This window comes from Uloborus diversus, chromosome 1, assembly GCF_026930045.1.
Source record: "Uloborus diversus isolate 005 chromosome 1, Udiv.v.3.1, whole genome shotgun sequence".
Classification (NCBI taxonomy): domain Eukaryota; kingdom Metazoa; phylum Arthropoda; class Arachnida; order Araneae; family Uloboridae; genus Uloborus; species Uloborus diversus.
In genome coordinates this window covers 197,468,016-197,493,056 of record NC_072731.1, presented here as the reverse complement: position 1 = coordinate 197,493,056, position 25,041 = coordinate 197,468,016, and positions in this window count along the sequence as shown.

Sequence of the window (25,041 nt, the reverse complement as noted above, 5' to 3'; positions counted from 1 at the left end):
TGCTCACATTGTGATTGGTAGATACCTACCCATTACTCTATGTGACGAGCGGACCTTAAAGTGAAGGGACAGTTTTCAAAGAATGAAAGGTGTTTTTGCTATGAAAGAAAACGAATATCTTTTCATTTCCAAAAAAAAAAAAAAAAAAAAATACTTTCATTGTTATAAATATAGCAAAACCATAACAATTGAGTATTGATCTTTAAAAGCAATTTGTTTATGCATTGAGTTTGTGTTGGAATTCTTATTTATTGTGTTTTCTTCGCAGTTTAAAGTAAATCAAAAACAAAAAAAGAAAATCATTGAAGTGATTTTTGGCAGAAAATTCATCATTTGTGACATTTCTGAAGAATCTAAAAATAAGCTTTGCGACTACTGTCAGAAAAACCTTTGACAAGTACAAAATTTCTCTTTTACGAAATATTTTCCTCAGCAAAGATTGCAAAGGTTTGTTTTTTTGTTGGAAGAAACATGCAGTGTCATTTATTTCTGACTTTCTCTAGCGGTATTTTATTGAAATGTACATCCAAGCTTTTACTCATTCTCTGTTCTTAGTATATGGATGCCTCAGTTGCCAAACAGATTAACTCCACTTTTTGAAAAAAATCTTTATTTTTGCTTTAAAAGTGCTTAATCAATGCTTAGAATATTAATTTATATTAAACTTTAGGTTCCATACATTTCTGATCATGTGATGGCAAAAAATGTAACACGAGGGCAAGTTCACTTCTACGGATAACACTATCTTCTTCATCCTTTTCTCGACTTTTTGTTTTATGGAGTTAATCAATTTGGCAAGTAAAGCATTGATTTATTGGCGTCTAATGTAAAATATATATTGTTTTTGAAATTACATTTCTGCGAAAAAAATAATTTTTATAAGTCTTTTTTAAACACAATACTAAATATGGTCAATGAGGGTTTCTTTTAGTTCAATATTTACATTTTCTTATTAACTCAATACGTAATTTTAAATTAAAAACATAAAAAGTCTATAATGTAGTTCGATAGAATATAACTGGATAACTGAACTCACTTTGTCAGCAAGGATAAATTATGTAAACAAATAAACGTCCAAAACAATTGCAGCTCTGCAGGTGATTTGTTCTACAAGGGGATAATGTTCGTTAAATAAATATAGATTTAAAATTAGTACTCAGCTATTAATTTTACTTTTGAGATATCGGTGCTGGTTGAAGAATATATTGGTTAGCACAAGGGCACTAGCATTCATCATGTGAGGTTGGTGGTGCTTCCTTTCAAGGGAAGCTGTCAATCTAATCTATCAAGTTCGATAAGTAGAGAAGAATCGTTATGAATGAAAGGGTAAGAATATTTGAGTTGGAGGAATGTAAAACAGCTTTGCATTTATGCCGAAATAAGATGATAAGTATTATTTCTAGCTAGTGGAGATAAAAGCAAGATTCTAAAATTGCTACATCCACTGGTGAAGGTATAAATATTTCTTTCACACTTTTCAACTGCTATGTTGTCCCATTCTTCCCTTAGCTACATCTACTGGATAAGATAGACATACTTTTCCTATTTCATTTGGACAGATTCAGGGGTCCATTTTTCTCAATGCTTCATCTACTGAACAAGGTAAACATATTTTTGGCATTTTATTTGAACGCAGATCCAGGGTTGACACATTTCTCGCACTCCTTTACCTACTGGAGTGGCTGGAAATTTTTTTGATATTTTTTTTCTTCATGATATAATTTTTCTACCACTCCTCCTACTGTTAAATCTTCTTGACAACCTACACTTTTTTTTTCATATTTCTTGTTTACGTTCGGGTGTGTGACTTTCATTTTCAAACTAACTATTTAGTTTTGACAGTAATAAGTGGAATTCTCAAATGCAATAAATTATTATTTCTGATTTCTTAGTCCTCCTAAAAAGAAAGCTCGTAATATTGTAACTCGTGCCATTTATTCTGCTTTAAAAACTTATTTGATTCGATGGTTAAGCCATAGAATGGTGAAAGTTAACCAAATCAGCGCCAAGCAATGAACTGCATAGAAAAATTTATTTTTTTAATATGTTTTGAGTGTGTGAGTGTTTTGAGTACATGTCTCTTATCATAAGTAATTTTAAATTAAAAAAAAGAAAAACTTTTATCAATTGAACAGTATATTATCGTCCCAACATGGGAGACTTGGTGCGAAGTTATTGGCAGCATAAATGTATCCACCGAAACGTTGATAGTTGAATGTTTAATTTTATTATATTTGCTAAATCTAGTAACAAATCACAGTGAAATAAATACTTCTAATATTTTTCTTTCCTCGTTCATGTATTTATTTTTTCCTGCACATTTTTTTCCTGTACAGTTTTATTTTTCTTTGTTCATGAAACGGAATTATGCAATTTTCTGGAGCATGACGTTACAAACTTGTACTATACGCAAGAATTTCGTTAAAAAAAAGTTTGCACTTTCATTTCTTGTCAGTCTGTGTGAAGAAATGATTTATAACAAAGTACATTAGAGTAAACTGGTAAACGTGGTTCACGTCGGGGAATTATCAAGAGTTCCAGTTTCTCTGTGTTCATCAAACGTTGGACAATGTATCGTAAAAATGCTTTTTCTTTCTTCATATGACGATGGTTTTTCCAAACAGTCGCCAAATCTATGTTCATAGTGCTGGTTTTTAAGAACCAGCTATATCTGCTTGTAGGAGATCAATCTTTTTTTTCAGAATTTTGGCACTAACACTTTGCTTGCCCCGTGGAGCGTACTGATTTGAAATTAGATGCTAAGAATACCATCCAAGTTTTTTGTTTCTTCCATTTTACTAATCTGAAATAGGGGAAGAATGGTTACACGAGAATGCAATTAAAATATTTATCATTTAAAAATGCAGAAATTAAATCCGTTTGCAAGTGGTCACTGTAATCATCATACATATAATAGCCAAATTCACTGATCGAGTAACGCTCGACGTCGCCAACAATGAAACTTGTACCATTGCATAATTGGTGGCAGTATTTCATTGTTGAAGCACCAAAAATTCAGTAATTTATTTATAAGTTGATAACATTTTTGGTAATGTTTGACATGCAGGGAAATGCTTACATTTTACAAGCCTGAACTGGATGCTGTAACTTAACTGTTTTACTGGTAAGACTGTCATTTTAGGAGAATGGAGAAACGAAAAACTGGTCAACAGTTCACGCTATCTACTGGAGTTTGGATCAAAATTTAAACTATCAAAATATCCCCAAACGGGCATTTGCTTTGTTCAAATGTAAAAGCAATTTTCACCCGTCATACCTTAACGGGTGATTTTGTAGTAGGTACTATAAAAGAGAATATAGAAAAATCCATGAATTCACACAACGAATCATAATTTAAACCATACAGCAAACGAAAGTTAAATATTTTCACTTGTTGAATGTGGTCAACTTAGTACAGACAATCAGTTGATGTTTATTGATATTTTCCATAAAGAAGATAATTGATTTAATACTATTAAATAATTTGCCAGTAATATATAATTGACTTTTTAAAAATGCATCACAAATAGCTTTACATAAAAACTTATTCACTAAAAGAAGGATTGCGGGAGGGATATTAATGTTTAATACCGTCTTAAACATTAACTTAGATATAGAATTATAGCTTTACTAGCAAAAATACCCGGCGTTGCCTGGGTCAGTAATAATTATGAGAAAAAATCGTTACTTGCTTTTTTTTCTGGTTTAAGTGAAAGAATTTAAAACACATCTTTTTGACATGATTAAAAGTAGAGTTTCTTCCTTACCCATAAAAGTAAAATAGCAATAAGTATAAAGAACAAAATAGTATTGATTTAGAAACGAAAGCACTATATTTAAGCATATACAAATTTCCAAAACATGAAATTATTCTTCTCATGTTTAAAAAGATTAATCTGTTGATACTTTTTTTTTAACATGGAGTCTAAAACCTTCTCTGTATTGCTATTGACGTTGCCCGTAATCCCATTATACTTGCTTTAGTTATTTTGGGAAATTTCAATCATTGTGGGCTTTTGGTGCGATTTTACCGAATTTGCGGGAATCGTTTTGGGATACCTTCGATGATGCTCCCTCCTTCTTTCCTTACTTTGTAAAACGATATATTAATTTTCGTTACAAAGATATTATCGCCAGGTGCTGAGATACTTTTGGTCACCATAAAATGGCGCTAAAGAGTTTCATCCGAAATGTTTCCAAAATAAGTAGTAAAATTTGGTGATTGTTTGAAATTGTGCAAAAAGGAAAAATTAATGGAAGTTTTTGTGCTGTTTATGGATTTGCCTAATTTAGTTGCTGGATTATTTAACACAGTAAAAAAGTTTTTTAAAGATTCTTTGATTGGCGATATTTTATTTACATGGTGAAAACTGAGAAACATTATGACGCAGTCTTCGGCTTCAAAAACAGCGACATTGAAAAAAACTGCCAAATGTATCAGCTACGGAAATATTTGCAAAAATTTTAGCGATCTAGTTGATTGGATAATGAGTAAGTGTTCAATCAGCATTAATAATAATAAAAACCATTAATTACATTAAAGTTCCGTTTAAATGGAAAATGATCAGCCAAATCATGTATTATTTGCCAATCTTGTGCAAAAATCTTACTTCAAGATTTGACTTGAGAAAAGCCTTGAATAGTCACGAAAAGCAAAGATAGTCAACAATACAACAATAGTCGCTGTCGACAGGAAGTTGAGATGATACACTAAATACTGTATTGAGTTTAGAAAAGCCTTCGAACATGGAACTAAAAAGCTCATAACTCGTTTTTTATTCTACTTAGAAATTTCGAATAAGTGCCATCTTCAGCAGAAAAATCAGAGCTTTCGATGGACATATAATGTAAATATGCGCAAGTATTTTTTCATCCCTATATTAGAGAATTTATACGAAAATTGTATTTTATTGCTCCCCTAAGGGGGGTTTTGCCCCCCATAACGGAACGAAAACTACCCTATGTGTTATTCTGATGCATAAGCTCTATTATTGTAAAGGTTCGTCAAAATCCGTTCAGTAGTTTTTGCGTGAAAGAGTAACAAACATCCATACATCCATACATCCATACAGACAAACTTTCGCATATATAATAGTAGTAAGATAGTATAAAAAGCGAGATAATATCCATTTACGTATATTAAGAAAATAACTGAAAGCATGCATTAAAAAAATTAATAAAAAAATACTGATAGTTTAATTATTGTTGTAAGTATCTTATTATGAATTAAATCATAAAGCATAAGATAATAATTTTTTTTCGTGTGCATCAGAATTACATGTATAAATAATACAATTTCAGTCAAACGTTTTTAGTTGCACCATTTTTATATCTTTAGCCCTCGTTACAAGCACACTGTTTCAGTTTGAATTTAAAGAAGTATTTCCTGTTTTTCTTCTTACCTTCTTTTCCGACTCAAAGTCACTAAGAAGAAAAATATTTTTAAAAAGAAAGAATGTATAAAAAAAAATAAAATACATACAATTCAGAAAGGGCTTTAAAACATTTTAAGTCTAGATATTGATCCTCAGAAAGATTTACACTTCTATTTAAATCCAGCAAAAAGAAGGAAGAATACAATATTTTCTTTCACTACGATTTGCGATTTAACCGGCATTGGGGCACATCGGGGACGCTTTATCCCCTTTAATGTACTTTTGATTTTAAAATACAATTTCTTTAGCTTTTCCGGTTTGATAAGAGATGCACTAAGCACAGATGTAATGTGCATATTATTTATTTTTCATTTTTTTTCTATGAATACAAATGTCATCATCTTTAATACATAGGCACTTCCTGAAGTATACAGATAAATTTAATACGTATTTGTGTCTTGCGAGTTTTGAAATTAATCTTGGATCCAATATAAATTGAACTCATTCAAAGACGGAAGAATCAAATATAGCTTCAAAAAGCGATATTAATTGATTTCTACCAAAACATAAGCATATAAAAAAATCAGTATTTTATATTAATAAAAAAAAATGAAAAGTAAATCTAAAATAACATTAATTAACTTCTTTTTTTGTTTTATGATGCATCCTCTACCTGCTAGTTGACAATAACGTTTGAAAATGATTCAATGTACCCAATTCAAGCAGGATATGCAAACTAGTTTTTTTCAAAGCAATAAAATTGGTTTGATTTTAAATTTGCTCGCTTATTAAAATGGCGTACAAAATTTGAAGTTTGTAAGGTTCAAAACTTCATGAATGATTACCATGTCTTTTTAGCACTTCGTCCGGAAATAACTCGGATGTGTCCGCATAAATCTAGGAATAATATATTTATAGAAACATATTCTAAAGAATTTTTACTGAGCAAAATAAAATGGTGTACATCCGTGAAGCTGCATGATAAATCAGATTTCAAAATCAAACGCATGGACATTTTGTCAGCTTAATTATATCGAAGGAAAAACGTTTAAAAGTGGTATACTTTAACTTTACTGTTACTTTTTTGCACTAAGTAAGACCAAAATATGCCTATTTAAAAAAAAAAAACCTCTTACCTAAATTTCATGACAATCCATCCCATTTTATCATTTTGGAATAAATTTTTAATTACGTTTGCCGTAGGTGCGTATGTACCGGCAAATTAACTTTCTTCTTATATCTTTAAAGAACTCATTTCGACTGTTCTCGACGTGTGTATGTGTATATGAAGCTTTGAGAAGCAAAGGGATGGGAATGGTCATTTTGAAGTTTTGAGTAATACGCGTCTAAAGATTAGGTCCTAGGTTCCCCTCCTAAAATCATGCCGTATAACAGAACCTACCAGGGCTACTTGTAGGGGAACATGGGGAAAAGTGAAATAGCGGTGCAAAGTGGAATGGTGAAATAATAATTCTGCTTTTAGTTCGACCTGTCTAGCAATATTCTAACTATGTTGTTCCATATGTAATCTATTCCAGTCAGGAAAAAAATATACCGACCATGATTAAAACATTTGGTAATGCAGGAAATTAAAAAAAAAAATGATACTCACATTGTAATATTTTGTTGTAAGTCAAAAATTATTTTGTAACTATAAAATGATAAAGTTCTTGTTATTAACATTTTAAGTATTAATTAAGACCTCCTAATATTCAATGGAATACAAAGTTAGTTAACATTGAGCTTATTTGTAGTTTAAATGAATTGTACAATTAGTCAAGTACATACGGGGCAAAGTGAAATAGTTCGCGTCATTTACTCACTCAATCATTTAATTCAAATCACTTACTTTTTCATTTATTAACTCATTTACATTCCTTCATTTAGCAGTTAACTTATTCATTCATTCATTCAGCTGTTTTCGTATTCATTCATTCCTCTATTCGCTCATTAATTTTTCTTCACATATTAATTGATTTATATATTTTATTACTCGTTTATTGCTTCATTATATTTTCATTTATTCATTATTTCATTATTTCCTTTTATGTACTGATTCTTTTGATAAAATTATGCTTTATAACCGAATGGAAAATATTTCAAAAGAATGGAAAATATTTTTTTAGAAAAATATATTAATTTTTAACTTTGTCCCATAAAAAAAGTGACATTTTCCCACTTTTTTTAAGACTCAAATTCACTGCCAAAAATACAAAAAAATGTTTCAACGCTAGTTTTATGATAAAATAGAATGTTCTTTCTTTATATACTGTAAGTTTCGAAACAAATGTTCGATTTGTTCATTTTGAAAAAACTCAGTCATCTTAACCATTTCACTTTGCCCCACGTTCCTCTACTATCTCTTTCCTCAAGACAGAGAAAAGGTGCATCTACCATTTGTACTGGTTATCTTCTAGTTTTTTGTTTGCCTCTTACATTCCTTTGTTTCTCACTGTCTCATATGTACTCAGGTAACTAAAACAACTCTGACATTTAGCCGCAGAATGTTGAAACTGCATATTAAGGGCCTTTTCTGCGTCATTTTGTACACCATCCTTTTGGTTTAAAATGGCTGTTTGTCTGTAAGTGTGTACGTTTCCCCATAGATCCCATCGACGCGGCTGGTGTTGTATTTAAAACCCGAAAAACTAATTAAACTAGTAGTGTGATAGTCACTTGTGTGCCGTGTCATGCATGCTTGGACATGGTCCCGTATAACTCAATTCATAATGAATAGTTACATATTATTGAAATATTTTATTCAGGGTTGTAAAACGCATTATTGACTATTTATTTTTCTTTTTTTGTAAATATTCACCGAAAAGGAACAGAAGCCAAGTTATCATTTTCCCTTTTTTTCTCTCAACGAAATCGTCCCCTCATCAATCTCCAGTAATCAAATAACATGTTTTGCATTACTTGGCGAGAGTGGGAGACACCTACTTCATGCTACACCTTCAAAACTTTATTCAAAGAAACTAAATGAGGTTTATCATTTCACAGAGTTTTGAGTGATAGTTTTTCATTGAAGTGATTTTTTACATAATAAATTGATTAAAATAATTATAGGTACACAAAATTCAAACAGAAGTAGCATCGTGTTTTTGTGGAATTTTTTTGATCATTATTAGAGCCACGTCATTGATTTTTACAAAATACACAGTACAAGTATTGAAACTGTTGGCTATTTTTAATTTTGGGTCATATTACCACAGAAATATTTTTTCGGAGATATTAAAAAATTTAATATGAAATAGGTATAACTTAAATGTCTATCATGAAATTAAGAAAACTTTTCAGAGAAATTTATGCACGACTTGCGCCCGATTAAAAAAATAACTAGGATTGGAACATTATGAAAACTATAGATTTTCTATAAAGATAGAAAAATCTAATGAGAAATAAGAATTTTCTTTAAAAAAAGTTTGACAGAAAACGTTCTTAGAGAGAAAATGTGGTGCAATTTTACATTTTTAATCTTCGGATTCTTTCGAAATAAATTGTTAAATGTATTGAAAATGTTATAAGTTTCTTTTTCATCGAAAATAAGTAAAAAAAAAATAATGATTGAGAATTCAGTGAAGAAAGGAGTTTTCTCCATAAAATAAGAAAATAATGGGAAATGACAAAACTTTTAGGAGAAATAAAAGTGCGAATTAAAAAAAAAATCGTTACTAGTGCATTAGCATTGCTCATTTTCTTAATCCACTATTTAACTAGTGAGAGTAAAACATAAAATTTTGATACAAAGGATTTTTTTTTTACAAAAGAAAATTGGTTTTTGTGGATTGATTGTAGTTGATTGTTTTGTCATTTAACTACATTTTGATATTGCTTGGGTTAAAATAAATAATTTGTAACCTAAACTTATTTTTTTAACGCAATTATTATATTAAATGTACTATTATTATACAATTTGTTCTACATTTAGTTTAAATTAAAAGCTATGTACGTATATATATTCCCTATTATAAACTTGGGCTAATCAAAATAGTTCTTGAAAAATATAGGCAGCATTTACCTCTAATTAATATTTATAAGGATTCAGTTACTGTTTTTATACTAAATGATGGCTTCACAAAATCACTTACTATAGAATACTTTTGATAATTTTAAATATAAAAAATCGAAGTAATAAAACACGTTTAGCTATAAAAAATTATTACATTGAAAATTTTTATAACAGGTGACATTGGATAGTAAAAAAATACAGGGTGTAACAGTACAACGTTTACAGACTTTCAGGGCAGATAGAGCACACCTAGATGATGGAAAATCACATAGTAATGCATGGTCGGAAACGCTTTCCTGGAGCGGTAATGACGACACAAATCACCAAAAAGACACGACACAAACAAGGGAAGAACACATGTTTATTGTCCTTAGTACTGCAATAAACTAAGAAAAAAGAACATGAAGGAATCAACGATTGTCATCAAAGTAGGTGTTCGAAATTACGCCCCCGGACCGTGATGCATGCCTCAAATCTCCGGCGCATTGAAAATCGAACGTAAAAGCGAATGTGGCAACAAAAACCGCGTGTTCGCATACACCGTCAACAGATGCTTCGGGCTTCGGTTTACGTAACGACGTCTATCGTGTACATCAGACAAAAACTTACTAGCATTTTTGCTGTGTTAGAAATAACAAACATGTCTTTTCCTCTTATTTGTATCCTGTCTTTCTTCTATTTTGTGTCGTCACTATCGCGTCAGGAAAGCGTTTCTGACCATACATTGCTATGTGACTTCCTATTGTCTAGGTGTACCCTATCTGCAGTGAAAGTCTGTAAACGCTGGACTATTACACCCTGTAGATTGGCGTTTGAACAGCGTTTCTTTACTATACTAAGATTTTTTATATTTTTCTAGGGTCAGGTAGGGTGGAATGGATATAAAAACAGGTATTTTTGAAATGATTATGAAGCTATTCAACTCTGATATCCAAGAATTAAAAAACTATAACTGAGTTTTTACATTTGTGCAATACACTTCACTTATCCTTAGTCATTATTACTGAAATAATTTTATTGTTTAGTAAAAATGCTAACATTTCAAAGTCTGTTTTTATACTCATTCCCCCCCATGGGGGGGGGTGAAATGGGTAGTATTATTTTAAGTTACATTTCAGAATGAAAACATGACTTTATTTATTATTTTTTCCCAAAAATATATTAATATAAGGGTAAAACTATATTGAACAATATAGTATGTAATTTCACTGCAATTAAAGGTATAATGTCCACGATTATTGACTTAGGTATATTATTGGCTGTCTTAGTTTTTTGATGGCCTGTTCTTCAATCTCCATTTTCGCATTATGGGGAAGGTGAAAAAATTTCCCATCAAAGACTTTTTAAGAATTTTTACAACATAAGCACAAGTATCTAAAGATTCTAGCACTTGAGCAATGAAATAATTTTAAATTTCTTAGCAATGTATCCAAGTAGCTCCCAATATCCTGTAAATATTGTACTTGTACATAAACTTAGTGGAATGAAAGTATAATCAGACTGGTTTTCAATTTATTTAGTCAACTCTGACTTTTTCTAATGGTTGCAGGGTAAGATTCGTATTAGGCAGTAGGAAAAGGATAATTTCATTATCGATAGCGTGCTTTACAGTATCATATGTCAGATGGATTGCATGCGTTTTCAGATGTCTTGCGAAAAGTTTGAAGGAACCATTCTTCAGTTATTGTGTCTTCCATCCAACCAAATGTAGTGCTACCATGAGTAACTCCATAACATAATATTCACTAAGTTACCGTCCTATAGCCAGGGCTAAAGCAGAAATACTCAGTCATTCCAGCGAAGGACTGCAGTTTCGTGCTTATTAGCACTCATCAAGTCGGCATAGGAAGTGACTGAGCATGAGGTGGAAAACCTCTTAAGAACACCAAGAGTGCCAAACAAACTGGTAGCTAATCTAGAATTAGCACTGACCAGACGAGTGCCCAAAGCAATGGTTCGGTTCAACTCGAAGATTGAAGGCAAGGCATGGTATATTCAGTAAGTTACCGCATTATAGCCAGGGCTAAGGCAGAAATACACCGCGAGCTCAGTCATTCCAGCGGAGGACTGCAATTTCGTGTTTATTAGCACTCATCAGCCCGGCATAAGTGACTGAGCTGGAGGTGGAAAACCTCTCAAGGAAGCCAAGAGTGCCAAACAAACTGAAATCTAATACAGAATTAGCACTGACCAGACGAGTGACCGAAGCAATGGTTTGGTTCAACTCAAAGATTGAATAAGATCAAAGATAACAAAGTCATGAGTTTCGAAGATATCAGTTATATTGTAAAAATTAGAAATAACATTCAAGATGGCTGCCACTAAACTGACTTTTTCGATTCAGTTTTTTCTTGAACAAATATAAAGTCAAACTATTGTAAATAACATGAGTAGTTTTATGTTTTTTTTTTTAATGTTCTTTTTATTCTGTAACTCGAAAGCCTCGAAACCCATTCCACCCCACATACCTATTCCACCCCACCTGACCTTACAAAAGTTTTATAATATTGCAACCACATTTAATACGATGTTTTATATCGTTTACTATCTCATAACGAGCTGTTATGTGCGTCAAACATGACTTCCTTTTACGCCAATTTATGATAATAGCGCATTATAGTAAGTAAGGAAACGTTAAATGTTTTTACCCCCAGTTTCTTGCGAACCGAAGCAAAAAAAAAAGTTTTACACAGATTTATTTCTCCACTATTGGCAATTTTAATGTTAATCAGTGATTACCTCTTTAAATGTCACCAACATTGGCCGAATAAAAACCGGATTTAAAAATTAAAAAAAAAATAAAAAACGTCACGAGAAAACTCGTTGTAATTAACTCGCTGATCGTCAAAATGGATATTTCGGGTGTCTGTACGTATCTAGGCGTATAGCCACGTGTGGGCAAGTCGAAAAAAAAGAAAAAAAAAAAAACTCAACATCCATTCGGGGGTGAGTAAAATGGAAATTAGGGCCGATTTTTGAGTGAAAATGTTTTTGCGAATGCAATAGTTCCTTTTTTGTAAAAGGAAATGAAAACGTATATAGAATCAGAAATATGTAAATTGATGAAGTGAAACAGCTTAATTCAGTTAGTAATAAACCTTCAGAACAATATTGTGAGAGGGGAAGAGCAAACATTGATACTTCTGAAAAACATGATTAGTTTTTACATATATTTTTTATTGTATTCTTTTATGAACATTTAATATAGCTTTTCAATTTTTAAAAGAATGATATAATTAATGAATAGCCTTAAGGTTGCAACTTCAGCATTAATTGTGGAAAAAATTAAACTTGAATCTTCACTATGAAATTGCTATCGTAACAGGACCAATGACTATGTTTCATGTTAACATTTCGCTTGACATATCTGAGGCTTCTTAAGAAAACAAATAAATCAGTTTGATGATGGCTTATGCGTTTAAATAATTTCATTTGAATATTCCCTTATTAAGCAATCGTCTCGGATCTTTGTTCTTTGGATGAGATCTGAAGAAGTCTCATGTCGCATGAATCAGTAGCACGAAACATTCTTAATGGACTACGCCTAATAAGTGTCAAAAAGAGCTTATTGCCCATAATTTTAAGGACTCATTCTTTACCGGAAAAAGATTTTAAATATTATTCTCGCCAAAAGTAGACAGCGACTATAAACTTTATGGATACAACATATCGTGAAACTGAAAGCAAATCAGTTTGATGATGGCTTATGCGTTTAAATAATTTCAGTTGAATATTCCCTTATTGGGCAATCGTCTCAGATCTTTGTTCTTTGGATGTGATCTGAAGAAGTCTCATGTCACGTGAATCAGTAGCACGAAACATCCTTAACGGACTACGCCTAATAAGTGTGACAAAAATAGCTTATTACCCTTAATTGTAAGGACTCATTCTTTACCGGAAAAAGATTTTAAATATTATTCTCGCCAAAAGTAGACAGCGACTACAAATTTTATGGATACAACATATCGTGAAACTGAAATCAAATCAGTTTGATGATGGCTTATGCGTTTGAATAATTTCAACTGAATATTCCCTTATTGGACATTCGTCTCGGATCTCCGCTCTTTGGATTTGATCTGAAGAAGTCTCATGTCGCGTTAAACAGTAGCAAGAAACATCCTTAACGGACTACACCTAATAAGTGTGTCAAAAATAGCTTATTACCTTTAATTGTAAGGACTCATTCTTTACCGGAGAAAGATTTTAAATATTATTCTCGCCAAAAGTAGACAGCGACTATAAATTTTAGGGATACAACATATCGTGAAACTCTGCCGTGGGCAGGTAAAGAGCAGTGACTGAAAATTTTTAATTTTAAATTTTTTTTAACCTTTTTCGTCATCTGTTGTACGTTAGCTTTATGGTGCAAACTTGCTTATTTGGTTTGTGAAGGAAGGGAAAAAAAAAACGTCTAATTCAAACATTTCCCCATTGTTAATAATGAATCCTATGCACATTTCTTCAAACATCTCGAAAACTAATTTCCGCAGATACTGCCATTTAACTGCCCATGGCAGTACCAACTTTAAAACTTCTTTTAACTTGCATTGATGATACATGGAAAATGTGCTATTTTACATTAAAAAAAAAAAAAAGCTTTTGAAAGAGCCTGTATGTCAACCACTCATCTTCGTCGGAAGGTAATTGCACATATCAGAATCAGAGTTTATTTTATCTTTTATATATTTAAAAATATATGAAAGAGAAATCAAGAAGATAAATTTAAATCAACGTTCCTTTGACTTTTCGTCGAATGCATTCGTTTCGTCTCTTCTAATGAGAAAACCAGAAAGACTGAAATTTTTAAAAGTCGAAGTCCATTAAAGAAGCAAAGGCTTTCTGATGGGAGCCATTGCCAGCAAAAGCGTGAATCATTTATTCCGTTTTTTCTCTCCATTTTAAAGGATTTAAACAGAGACGTAAATCTTTCTGAGGATCAATGTCTTGACGTAAAATATTTTTGAGCCTTTCCGGTATTTATTTACACACATAAATATTTTTTTTTGCCTTATTTCTGTTTAATGGAATGAAACAGCAGACTTGAAAAACGGAAAACCTAATCAAGTCTTAGGAAAAATAATGTAATAAGATTGATAACTAGTAAATTCAACTGTCGTAATTATATATATTTGAACAGTTCTACAGTTTTATTACTTGTTTTTTTTCCAATCCAACAATATAATATTTATATTACTATTTCAAAATCATAACGAAATGTATACAGTAAAAATAATAAAGCAACGTTTATAAAAGAATAAATTTTGAAATGATTGGCGACACATAATTTAGGTTTACGTAGAACCTCTTCATGTAATCTCGAAATTGTGTCTGCTTTCATTAACGAATTTCACGATTTATTATTAAGTGGTATTTTGAAGATTTTATATTGTAATAAGCTTACGCAACTCATAATGTTCTTTTCATTTAATGTATCATTTCCTTTTAATTATTCAAATATAATACGAAAACAGAAACAGTTGCCAAAGGAATTTCTTTTCGCGTTAAAAAGTAGATAACAAAATTAAATTTGAAGTCCATTATAATATTTTAATAATCACTAATTACCTAATGAGACCAAATCGGAAACCCTCCTACTGGTTGAGACTAAATGTGCACAGCCGCTTTTATCTACTTATGAATTTCAGTGCATTTAAATATCGTAATGTGTATTTTATGTATAATTGTTATGTATAATTGTTATTGTATATGTATGTTATTCGGTACGGTTTAGTATTATTTTGATTTCAAATCTATTGTGCTATAGTTTACAAATGACATTTTTGAATTCGAGGAGGGGGGGGGGGGATACGATATAACCCACCAATGATTCATTTGGATATTACAATGTTCTTTAGAATACTTTCATATGATATTATTCTGTCTCCGTCGTCAAGGTCAAACAATATCATGCTTTAGACTCCTAGGCATACTTTTATTCTGTAACATTCAAAATCAGCATAAAACATCTTAAATGAAGGTCTTTTGTTTAAAATTAACTGAATTCTACAAAATTAAAAAATTATCAGGAATTAAAATTTTCCCTCTACATTTTAGAGTGCGCACAAATTTATGTTTCATAATATAATTAAAATTACATACTGTGTTCCTTCTAATATTTTATAAATACGTTTCTTGGTAGACATTTTATATTCCACCTTGCACTTTGAAAGTTTACGCTTTATTAACCAATAGTTGCCATGAGATTAATTTGTGGTCCCGTGTTTTTTAATATTATAGGTTATATTAAATCGTAAGTGATATCTTTTAAGAAATTTAGCAGTTAAGTTTTTTTACTACGCAATAAAATATTTTGTAAATCAATCTTTTATTTTCGTACAGTAACTTTTACAGCTTAAATTTTAACAATTGAATATTAAATAGAAGAAAGTAATAAAAACGCTCGGTTTTTTAATCCTTTAGAAATACTTTGCGTCCAATATTTCAAAATACTAAGAAGCTCGATAATTTCTTTTTACGCAATTAAAAAGGACTTACAGTGACATAAAAACCAATTTGTTATTTATTCATTATGTAAACGTTTTAATCACTAAGAAGCATAATGTTTGTCATATGCTTACCGAACTGCCGGAAGATAGAATCTTTGTTTCTTTCTTCCTCAAAAAAAAAAAAAAAAATGCAAAGAAAGTGCTAATTTAGAATAATCGTAAATTGTTCATAGCAATAATAAAAAAGTGACCTGACTACTAAGTTAAATATAGCAATGCTCACAGTACGTAAAGCATGTCATAAATATCATGCGTATCTTTATTTTTTAGTCAGCATATTTTTTGTTCAGCCAGAAAATTTATACTTCTGAAAAAGAAAATATTTATTGTAGTAGAGTGGATGACATATAACTAGTACATAAAAACCTTTTTTTCATTTAGTACATGGCATACTCACACACGTTTTTAATTTTTACTTGTGCATAAAATATGTTTTGATTGAAATTTGAAAATAATTTGGACATAAACTATGGATTTATGCTTAATAATTCATTCACAGTAGTTTATAGCATTTTCCATACTTTTCATAAATTTTTTATCAATTTAATACATTTTTAAGGAATCAGTTTTCACATTTTATAATGATTTACAATAATATATATATATATATATATATATATATATATATATATATATATATATATATATATATATATATATATATATATATATATATATATATATATATATATATATATATATATATATATATATATATATATATATATATATATATATATATATATATATATATTTTCGACATATAATGCACATTTTATTCTGCAAAATTTCTAAAAAGTGAAAATGGCTCAAATAGTTTTCTTCATTTTGCAACATTTTACAACAATGTCTCATAAATGAAAAACACCGAAAAAGAACGTGATTATTCAGAAACAACAAGGTTTGTTTTGTAGTGATCATTGCAAATTTCATTAAGTGCACTTTAAAATGTTTTGAAATAAGCAAGTGCTTAGTTTCTGAGTCATTTGATTCAAAACTGAAACGACTGAACATTTTATACACATTAAAAAAAAGAGAAAGAGAGGGAGAGAATTTGATTGTGAGATGTACCTTATGTAAAATTATATATTTATAAAGGTGATGAGATCTTTATCTGTGCCAGGGTGAATAATTGTAACATACGCTCTTTTCGACATTTTTTGGAAAATATTGACCATCTAATCAAACAAGGAATAACTACTTTTACTTACTTTCTAGATTAAAATCATTTACATAATGCTTCTGAATACTTTTTTGTAACTATTATGACAAAATATTGTGGCGTTAAATGACTTATGCTTTTTGTGATTTAAATATTACCTTTTCCGTATTATTATTCAGTAAATGAGTTTGGGAGAAGCTTTTGCATGAAAATACTTTAGAATGCCTTTTCAGTTATAAAATATTTAAAAGGTTTTGTCTTTCTTACCCAAAAAACAACTTTACAGCTACATCCAAAATTACACTAGCCGTGTAGTTTAAAACCGGAAAACTGCATTAAATCGCTAAAACATTTCATTTAAAAAACAAGAAAACTTAATACTAGACTTCCAAGTAAATTTCATCCCCAAGCTAAAAAAATAAAATTTCGAAAGCTAAAATCCTGAAAAGGAAAGAGTGCAGAGAAAAATATGAATATCTGAACAGAGTTTCAATGAAAAAAGAAATGCTTACGGAAAATTTAGTAAGATATATCGGCATACTGATACTACTGCCAATACTAGACGAAGGATTTTATTCAAAATGCAGCTTTTTTTTTCTTTTTTCTCTTGGATTTGTTCAGATACGTTAAATCGTCCCAGGATATACGAGAAATCATTAAACATTTTCAAGCTTTTCGTAGTATTTCTTTCCTGATTTTTACTTTTTTGCATCCCCGTAAGCATTCAGTAGAAAATGTTGCATGTAAAATGTTTTTTGGCGTTTTCGTAATGCGATAAAGAAATTAACTATCCGTGGTTTGCTTTCAAAATGAATAAATGTAATATTACCTCAAGTATTTTAATGTATTACACATTTCTATGAACATAAATTAAATCCATTGGGGTCAATCTATGTGAAATCACGCAGGTCATGTTGCTCACTATTTTTAATTTTAAATGATTTTTGCCTGTAATTTAACTGTTATATTGGGAATCACGAAACGGTAATTTAAAGATTTTTAAACCTTCAAAAATTTTTTTTGGCAGACAATTTTTAGTAGCTGCGAAACCGACTTTTCATGAAAATAGTACATTAAAAAAACTCTTAGAACTTTTTTTTTAAATGAAAGCATCAAAATAATTTAAAAAAATGTTAGATTGAGCAGAAAATGTCCTACATTTCTATGATAGTTATTTTTCTGATAATTATTAACACATTTGTGTAACATTGGTGTAATTAAATTTTTCCTCCTAGAATAGATATCTTATAGAACTATTCTCAGAAGCAGTATGAAACGTCTGAAGAAAGTCCATTTTATTATATAGTTAGTCAAACTTGCCATCTTAGAGAAAGAAAGCTAAATATAAGATTCAATATACGAAAAGGGACTGAATAAAAATCTATGAAATTGTTTAAACAACTTCGCAGATCCATATTTCTAAAACTATTAAGATGTAAATTTTTTGCCACATATTTATTAATATAAGAAGGTTAGACAGTTATATTTTCATAGATTTTCGTTCGGTACGTTTTGGGCATCGAATCTTAAGTTTAGCCTTTTTTTCTCTAAGATGCCACGCTTGAATAACTATATAATAAAATGGACTTCTTCAGACATTTCATACTGCGTCTGAGAATAGTTCTAAGAGATATCGATTAGAGAGAAAAAAGTAAGAGTGAATCTTACTTCCTTCTACAAATACTTTTTATGCTAAAATTGTAAAATTCTACACGGAAATCTTGTTTTTAAGCTAATGCAACAGACATGTTAATATTTATCAGAAAAATAACTATCATACAAATGTTTTTAAATTATTTTGATACTTTCATAATCAAAAAAAAAAAAAAATGTTCTAAGAGTTTTTGTAAAGTACGATTTTCATGAAAAGTCGACTCCGCAGCTACTAAAAGTGGTTGCCAAAAAAAATTCTGAAGTTTTAAAAAATTTTAAACCACTGTTTCAGACTACTAATATAACAGTTAATTAACAGGAAAAAACATTTTAAAAATCAAAAATAGTGAGCATTTTTTTTTTCCTTTTCCTGTATGATTTCATATGGATGGACCCATTGCTTGTTTACATATGTGTTTGAAAAACTAGCTTGACAATAGGGTTGTTTCCAAAATTTAAAAAAAGTATTTAAAAAAAAGCCCAAGTAGATTCCGTGACTTATTAAAAAGTTACACTTCCATATCTTTAAAATGTTCATAAACCAGCAACAATTACCTGTTATCTTGTAGAGTGGTTCATGATAAAAACAGATTATTTGGGAAAAATCCCTTACGAGTCCTCGCCTATCCAAGAATTATTGAGATCCGGCTCATTAGATCGCTGATAACTTTTTACATTTAAAAGATATCGAGGTGGAATTTTTTTAGGAGTGGCAGGATCTATCTGGGCTTCGATTATGAAGGTTATAAATTAATATCTTTCATGCATGCGCAGTGAAAAATTAATTGCTAATAATTCATAGTTCATTAGATTTTCGATCTTTTAACTTCACATTTTATTATTATGTTTCTCTTGTATGCTGTCTAATATTCCAAAATTTAAGTAACGTTTAACTAAAAACTCTGCGTGTTATGAACTAAACACCTTTAAAAAAAATTGTGTTTCTGAAAGAAATGCTTATATCTCAGTGGGTGTAAGAGATACTTTCACGAAAATATAAAAATAAGTTCTACATAGTTTGTTAACTTATGTATTTCTGAAATTTATAGCTTATTACAAGCTATTTACAATAAAATATGATTAAAAACCTTTTTTTGTTTCCTCAACTTGTTGTTGGTCCCCTGAATAGTAGACTGAACTTTTATTGGAAAATGACAGCTGGAGTATACTTTTTAAGTGAAAAAAAATTACAGAGCAATTGTTTTTTTTTGTTTTTTTAAATTGAGAAATCAGTAAAATTGTTAATTTTTCAAAGGGTTCCAATACTTTTGGTCATATAGTGTATGTAGAGATGCAGCAAACAATGAAGATATTTTAGTTAGAAGATGGTAAATGATAATGACATATTTATTTTTCTTATATCAGCATTTAAAACAACTAATTTCCAATTCAAAAGTTTTTACAGGCTGAAAATATTTAAAGAGAAAGTAATTTACTGTTGTCTTACTGTTCTCCCTGTCACATTGTACCAAGTCATCCCCTCCTTTAAACGCTACGTTTGTTTTTACCTAATATATGACGAATGAAACAAAAATAACAAATGTACTTTCAAAACTAAATATGTTTCAAAAAAGTTCTGCCTGTTACAATATCTTGTCGCTCAGAGATGAAGCAGTATGAAAAACAAAAATTTGGTTTACTACTAACAGTTAGGAAGTAAGCAGTTAGAGATACTGTTGAGATAAAAAGATTACGCTTTAAAAAATAAAGGATGGTGCTACTTAATTTGCGTTTGGAATCTTTTATATTCGATGTCATTTTTTTTTCAGTAGGCATGTTTCCCATAAGAACTTAAAAAATATTGCTTCCTTTATAATTCAGTGTTTTTTTATAAAAATCAGTTTTGTGGGCACAAAAACGATATTTCTCTTTAAAACTTATAACTTTTATTATTCTTAAACTAATTTCAGTCAAGGTTTTCATGCCAACGTTTAATAATTATTTAAAAGGTACTAAAGAATGTTATAAACATATAAAATCAGCCATTCGGTATGAGTCTTTGTCTAGCTGTTTTCATGCTCTATGAGTAATTCTTGTTATATTTTGTTAACATGTATTCTTATTACTAGATTAAATTACAAAAAAAAATAATTTAATGTTTAACGCCAGTGATACCAGTGTAATTCCAATTATTTTTTCAAAACAGTTTTCAAACAGTATTTAGTTTATTGTTCGCTGTAAAAAGTTGCAGTGAAGTAGGAACCTCAAGTAGTAAAGCAGCATATGAACATTTGAAATGAATAAAGATTAAACATCATGAGTAAACGATGTCAATTTACTCAAAGAAAATAAGAAAAATACAGGTGAGTTCGATCGAATCTGAAATACGAAAGGGGGTGATAGAAGAGCCAGTGGAGCATAAGAACCGTCCATTATCGTGTCTAATCCTTAATCGTAACCGAGTTGAGGTAGATATAAGGAAAAGGAGTCAAAAAAAAAAAATCTTAGAAAACGACCGTTTTCTAAGATTCCTGTAGGACCTACAAAATAAATAAATAAATAAATAAATAAAATAATTGGGAAGAACTGACTATATCCTACGATATGACACTTTTTCCATTAAGTTAGTTGCATTTTACAGCGAGCTACAAGCTTTAAAATATTGAATACACTCAGAATTGAAATGGTGCTCAAGTTTACAATCGATATTTTCAAGAAACCACATGCGCTACAATTGGTCAAATCTACCAAAAACTGCGCCTTTTCACTAGCTTTCAGATGATAAAACAACAAATTATATTAGGCTTCAATTACAGCAGAAGTTCAGGCTTTTGTTTGAAACTGTGTAAAAATCTGCATTCGTTGAAAAAGAACAAGGAGTTCTGTCTAGAACTAAACGAGCCTACTTTCCCATATACCAATATCGACTTTCTAGTATCTGATCAGTATTCTCAAAATTAGACAAAGTCGTAAATTATTTCAAACATATTTTTTTAATATTTAATGATCATTTCAGGAAATAAAGTATGCCTCGCTCATTAGATACGTAAGAAATTAGATACGTGAAAAATAAATAAAAGTACAAATAAAACAGCAGCACCTTTTAAACAAAGCAGCTAAATACATTTTTTCCATCAAAATCTAAAAAAAAAAAAAAACTTTCAATCGCTTCGTTTTTCTCCTGCTGCCAAAAAAATTTTCAAGAATGAATTAATGTACTTTCAAAAATAATTGAAAACAATAAAATGTCAACTTAAAGAAATAATTTTCATTGTGGAAAAAAAAAAATCGTCTGCGCATATCTTTATGTAGAAACATAAAGGATTTCTCTGCCAAAAAATGAATTCGCAACTCCAACAAACTATAGGGGGCGCTGCAGCCACTGTCTAATGGCCGATGAAAAACTAAAACAAACGCATGCTGTACGATATAAATTGCTTCTAAACTTAGGAAATGATAAGATATTTTTGTTCGCATGTATGATTTTTTGTTCTTTATTCATTTGAAAATATTTTTCAAAGTCTTTTGGTTATTCTGACCCATATAGAAAGAGATTAGAAATCAAAAAGTATTACGAAAGTAAAAAATTATGCAGAACACACAGTAAGTTGTTCTGAAGCAGCCATTTTCACGATGTTGAATTCGGAATTCATAAATTTTTGGTTCGCTTCGAACGGCATTTTCAATTTGTACCGTTTTTTTCTATACATTAGTACATATTAAGTTCAGTTTCGTGACATTTCCGGCATTTGTTGACATTTTTGTCACATAGTGCACATACGTGGCAGACTGTCAAGAGTAACGTTTAACACTAGATAATTTATTTCTATGACTATATGATTGGATATCAAAAGAAATCATGCTTTTAATTCATTCGTCATGGAAATGATTTACCTGATATGCGAAATCTTGTCAAGATACATTATTCTTTCACACAATTTTAAAACCATAACCCTATAAACACATTTTTGGCGAACTTTTATTTTTATTGTTCAAATTCTTAATGTTCTTTCTGGATTTTTCAATCTGTTCTGCGATAAATATTTTCAAGAAAATTTATTTGCATACTGTCTATTTCAGTAGGATACTGTAGTAACAAAGGTTATTTAAATCATTTATGTGGAATTAGGTTAAGGAAAAGTGTCCAGTCAATGTTGATAAGTTCGTTTTTTTTTTTCATCGAATTGAAAAACTGATATTTATTCAAATTCACTCAGAACAAGATAAATAAAATGTGTACTCACAGTTTATATCAGATATTTTTGATGTTACGCTGTTGCGGATGACGATTCCAAATGATGAATTACGTTACGCAAATAAAAAAAATGCACATAACAAACTATTTCTTTTGCCCAAAATGAACACATGGAATGCAATGTTTTAGTTTTGTCGGCAGTTTTGTAAATCTCCGCAAGGTAGCGTATTCGAGCTTTGGAGTTGCGAATACATAAATTAAAACTTTAGCTTGAAAATAAAATCAAAATATATTTAAAACAATTATTTCACAGTAAAAACCATGGCTGTGGAGTCAGAGTCGGAGTCCATCTGATTTTGTGACAAAAGAGTTAGATTCGAGAGCCGAAAGTTTTAAATTCAGACTCGGAGTTGGAAACAGTCATTTCCCCAAAAAGTCCGCAAGTCTACAGATATTTGCAGAGACGGAGTAGGACTTATTTTTTGATACAGGAGTCGGAGTCAGAGTCGAATTTTCAAGAGTCGGAGTCTGCCATTTTTCCTCCGTGCATAAATTTTTGCCAAAGCTACGAAGTCAGATTCAAAGTCGGGAAGTCAGAGTCCGAGTAATTTTGGGCACAGGAGTCGGAGTCGGAGTCAGTAGCACCAAAATTATCGGAGTCGGATTCGGAAGTAGGTCGTCAAGAGCTATTTCCAACAAAGTTTGTTTGAAGTAAATTCGCCTTTAAGTTCGGAATCTATATTGACTTTCAGTTTCCCGGTAGGCGCTAATGTTAAGAGATTTGAACTGTTCAAAATTGAACGAAAACTTGTTCAAATCAAAATGATATTTACGATACATGTTTTTTATCAAAAGCTTTTCCCTACAAAGTTTGTTTGGAGCCACTTCGCCTCTAAGTTCAAGATTTATTTTTGTTTTGAATTTCCCCCGTAGGCGATAATGTTAAGTTTTTTTGAACTGTTCAAAATTGAACAAACAATCGTTCAAATCAAAAAATGAATTATGGGAATGAGATGTCCTCGCCGAGATCTTTCTAACAAAAAAGAAATTGTTCGAATCGAACTATTCATTCAAAAGTTGTTAGGTGGGGGGACAGACAGACAGACCGACAGACATTTTTCCCCATCTCAATACCCTACTTTCCAATTTTTAATTTTTCAATATTTATCTAACTATTTTATTTATTTTTGACTTTTTTTTTTGTTTTTCGGGATATTTTTAAGATGCATTTAGCCTTCTTTCATGCTTTTTTCTTCTTTCTTTGACTTTTACTGGGAAAGTAGGCTAAAAAGTGGCATTAAAATAAATAAGTACATTTAATCAATCTTAAAATAAACAATAGCTGTTGAGATGGGTTCGCCGCTGCACCCGATACATGCCCTTGCCTTTTTGCGTACGGAAACAACCGTTGTTCTTAGTGAAATTTCATTTCTTAGTTTCACTACTGCTTCATTAAGCCGGGAGCTCAATTCCTGCAAACTGGCTACTTCTGTTTTGTAAACTTGTTTTAAGAATCTCCAAAACAAAAATGTCCACAAGAGTCAGGTCTGCTGGTCTATGTGCGAAAGAATGGAGCCCGTACGATCAACCCATTGGAGATACTGTTCAGTCAGAAAATCCCGAACGGCATTTGAAGAATGTGTATGGATTTCATCGTGTTGGAAAATGTTTTTCACTCTCTCAAAAACAGGAATAGTATCAAGTAATACATAAAGTACATCAAGTTAGCCAGACAAATTATGTTCAACGAACTCTAAATATATGGTTCCTGTTAGGTTACCTCGAAACGCATACGGACCAATCAAATGGTCTCCGATTGCGCCAAGCCAAACATATAAGCTGAATCGAGTTTGGAATGAGGAGCTTCGGATTAAACGTGCTGCACATTACATTCAGCATATTGACAATAGTTATGCAACTTTAAGATGCTCCCTCTAGTGAACAACGGATCATCTGTCCACAGTATCTTTCTTAGAAAACAGTGTTCTTAAATGTTTCGGGCTAGTAGCCATCTGCAAAATATTACCCGCTTTTCTAAATCTGAATGGTGCAATTCTTGTACTAGTGTAAAATGATAAAGGTAATACTTGTTGTGGTGCAATGTTTTCATCACTTTACTTTGTGAAATACCGTCTTTTCTCTTTTCGAGTACCCTTCGGAATTTTCGGACTGAACAGTATCCCCAATAATTGGTCGTA